The sequence below is a fragment of the Dipodomys ordii genome, unplaced genomic scaffold, assembly GCF_000151885.1.
Source record: "Dipodomys ordii isolate 6190 unplaced genomic scaffold, Dord_2.0 Scaffold13, whole genome shotgun sequence".
NCBI classification, from domain to species: Eukaryota; Metazoa; Chordata; class Mammalia; order Rodentia; family Heteromyidae; genus Dipodomys; species Dipodomys ordii.
In genome coordinates, this window is record NW_012267229.1 from 12,103,300 (window position 1) to 12,107,387 (window position 4,088).

Consider the following 4,088-nt stretch of genomic DNA (forward strand, 5'->3'; position numbering starts at 1 on the left):
TGGGGGCCGGGGGGAGTGAGGCGCGGTGGGGAAGCGGGCCTCGAGGCAGGGATGAGGGGGCGCGGAGGAGAAGGGTCACCTCCAGGGCAGCTAGGATGGGGGTACCGATGGTGAGGGGGACGGGGAGGCCGCAGGGGAGGAACCGGGAGGGCGAGGTACGGGCGTCTGGAAACCGGGGTGCTGAGGGAAAGGAGGGTATGAGGTGGGTCGGGCGCCAGCCTAGGACTGGACATCGGGGGTTCCTCACGGACAACGAGGTTAGCGGGGCCATCCCCCTGCGTGCGCGCCGGGGCGCCCCGTCCGGGGACCCTCCGGCCGGCGTCTTCCTCAGGTCGAGCTCGCGCCTGGACCCGAGCGGCCGGTAAGCGGCCAGGCGGGTGCGCGCGGAGGTGTGGGCGGCCGCAGTCCCCATCGCGGCCCGCCTCCTGCCCTCGGCCCCCCCAGCCTAGGTCCAGCCCGGGGGGGTCTGAGGTGAGGCCCACCGGAGCGAGCAGCCGTTGGAAGACGAAGCGGGGCGGAGCGCGCGGAATCTGAGACGTTGGGGGCTTGCGGGGTGTGAGCTTTATAGGGAGCGGCGTGGGGGCGGGGCTTGATTTACATTGGGGCGGGGCCAGCGGGCGGAGGGGGTGGGGCTCCCGGGCCCCAAGGCTCAGGGTCCCGAAGGCAAACATCTGGTTCCTGAAGGGCACACGGCAGAGACAGGGCCCATAATCCCATGGGGAAAGGTGGTCCTTCGCCTGAGTTGTCAATGCCATTATGAACCATCCACTTACAAGCTACAGATCCGTACAGAAATTATATAAACCCTTGGAAGTGCTGACAAAGTACCTGCACTGCAGAGTATTGTAAGAAGTAAATGAGATGATGCACCTATTGAGCCTGCAATAAGTGCTTATAAATATTGGGTGTTATCACTTTTTCCCCCCCACATCAACTCACCTTTAGGCCAGAGTGAATACGTTCCAGCTTGGAACCAAACAGCTTTCAGTAGCTACAGCCAATAGCCAGAACCTGAGAAAAATCATACTAGAGTATAGAGAAGCAAAGATGGCCTCCTCCCTTGAGCTCCAGAATAAATACTAACAAATCTTGGATCATATCAAATACTAATAAATATCAAATACTAATAAAGGTTCAGGTTTTTGCTGGACATTTTATAGGTCTCTTTGCTCCTTAAGAAACCTCATAGGGTAATTAGTTTTCCCTCTTGTGTGAGAAGGAAATGGTCCAGAAAGAAAAAGCAAACTGCTCAAGGTCATATAGTCGGGCATAGCAGAGACAGGTTCAAACTACAGTGTAGCTCTCAGGGGATGTCGCAGTGACAACTCAAGCAAAAGGCTAGGAAACACCCTTGGTAGCACCTTGGAAATGGGCATAACTGTAACCCTTCAAGACTGATTCTCTTTCCATTCCAGGTCTGCATCACACCTTGTTGAGGACACAGCCAAGGCAGAGTTAGTTCAGTGTGTGTTTAACTTAGGTGTAAAGAACTCTGTTTGTATAGTCCATAGTCACTTCCTTCTGTGGGTAAGTCATTGCTGTCCATCCCAGTGTAGGAGTAGCTTTCAGAAATGCACCTACCCACCCACTAAGCTTAGTACCCTCCATGTGACTGAGAGTGTAGGGCCATATAAATTATATTAGAGCCCAGAATCACAAGTTGGTACACAAAGATAGGAAACAGGATTTGAAAGTAGTCTATAGAAAATCCTCACAGCCCTCAGACGTACTAAACTTAAGCAGAGGATTTGGATCTCGTTAAAACCCAATAAAAGCAGTCTGGGAAGGTTGCTCAGTGATAGAGCGCTTGCCTTGCATGCATGAGGCCCTGGATTCGATTCCTCAGCACCACATGAGCAGAAAAAAAGCCGGAAGTGGTGCTGTGGCTCAAGTGGTAGAGCGCTAGCCTTGAGCTGAAGAGCTGAGGGACAGTGCCCAGGCCCAAAGTTCAGGCCCCACAACCGACAAAAACAAAAACAAAAAAACAAAAGCGTAAGTCTGGCCAGGTGCCAATGGCTCATGCCTGTAATCCTAGTTACTCACAAGGCCGAGATCTGAGGATCACAGTTCAAAGCCAGCTGAGGCAGGAAAGTCTGTGAGACTCTTATCTCCAATTAACCACCAGAAAACAGGAAGTGGCGCTGTGGCTCAAGTGGTAGAGGGCTAACCTTAAGCTGAAGAGCCTGAGGGACAGCTCCCAGGCTCAGAGTTCGGGCCCCACAACTGACAAAAAAAAGTCTGTCCACAGTGCATTGCATCCAAATATAAATGTGCTGTACATTTTTTTGCTAATAAGAACTACACGAAGTAGAAGGTGTATGCTTGTAGAACATGGTCATGAGCAATTTACATCCATGTAGGAAATTGAATGTTGGATAATATCACTGTTCTGGATGGTGTCTTACATGGCAAGTCCGTCTTAGTGATGTCTGTTTCCTACAGATGAAATGCCCTGCACAGCTGAACAAAGTAGGAACTCACTAAGAGGAATAGATGGATTTCAAACTAATAAACTTTTAAATCAATTGATATTCTAATTTTAAAAAGGAGTGGATCAAACAAATGTATTGGGAACAATTTGGCTTTTTTTAATTGTCAAGGTGATGTACAGAGGGACTTCAGTTACATAAGTAAGGTAGTGAGCACATAAGTAAGGTAGTGAGCACATTTCTTGTCAACTTTGTTACTTCTTCCCTGAATTTTCTCCTACTTTCCCTCCAGCCCCCCAAAAGTGTACAGATCATTTCCAACATATTGTCTTGTGTATATTGCTGTTGCATTGGTTCCCCCTTGTTCTTTGTCTCACCATTCTGTTGTTCCCCTTCCCTTCTCTAATTCAGATAAACATATATGCACAACCAGGGCACCAAAATCAAATACAGTGACAACAGAGGATATACTATAAGGGAAAGAGCATACAAAAGAAACAAAAAAATCACATAGTACATTAAAAACACTAATGAAGAAAAACCTCTTATGTCCATGTCTTGGAGTTTATTTCACTTAGTATCATCTTATATGGTCATATGTACATAGCTATTGAGCTATTCTGCTCATCTGCTAAGATTATTGTATACTAATTATTGCAAATAAGGGAAAACATGGGACTTAGGTTTCTTTGGGACTGGCTTTGCTTCCCTTAGTATGATTTTTTCCAAGCCTTTCCATGTCTTTGCAAATGGGGTGGTGGTGTCCTTTCTGATGGAGCATAGAATTCCAGTGTGTGTGTGTGTGTGTGTGTGTGCGCGCGCGCGCGCGTACGCATGTGCATGCGTGTATGTGTGTGTGTGTATAACACATTTTCTTGACCCATTCATGAGGGGCATCTGGATTGGTTCCATACTGGATCAAGAAACTATAGGACTCAATCATCAGTTTAACAGTAGGCATTGACAATAAACTGGTTTATGTGCTGTCAGCTCAAAAGATATTTAAAATTAGTCACTGTACGAACTTAGAGCTTGTATACAGATTAGAGGTGTCCCCAAATTTGGCAATTATCCTAAAAATTTACATGTCATAAGATTTATAAATGAAAATTATTTACAGTATCCACAGAGAAATGTAATCAATCTTAACCAAGCACTGGGCTCATGCCTGTAATCATAGATACTCAGTACGCTGAGATCTGAGGATCTGAGATCTGCCAGACCGGGCAGAAAGTCCGTGCGACTCCAGGTAACCACCAGAAGTGGAGCTGTGACCCAAAGTGGTAGAGTGCTAGCCTTCAGCAGACAATGACAGGGACAGCACCCAAGGCCCTGAGTTCAAGCTCTACAACCAACAAAATAAAAAGAAATGTAACAACCTTGATGGAGACTAAATTATCTCCATAGTCTTTGTAAAAAATCATATGGTGAAGCAATTAAGATCAAAGAATATATTGCAAAAATATACAGAAAATTTATTAGTAATATGCAGTTAATAAAATATGCTAATGAATTAGCTTTTCACCACTGTGACAAAATACCTAAGACAATCAAAAGGAGGAATAACTTTTTGGTTCACAGTTTCATGGGTTTCAGAAATCAATCAGCTGACTCCATTGCTGGGGGGGAGTCTATGGAAGGAGATCACCATGATAGGGA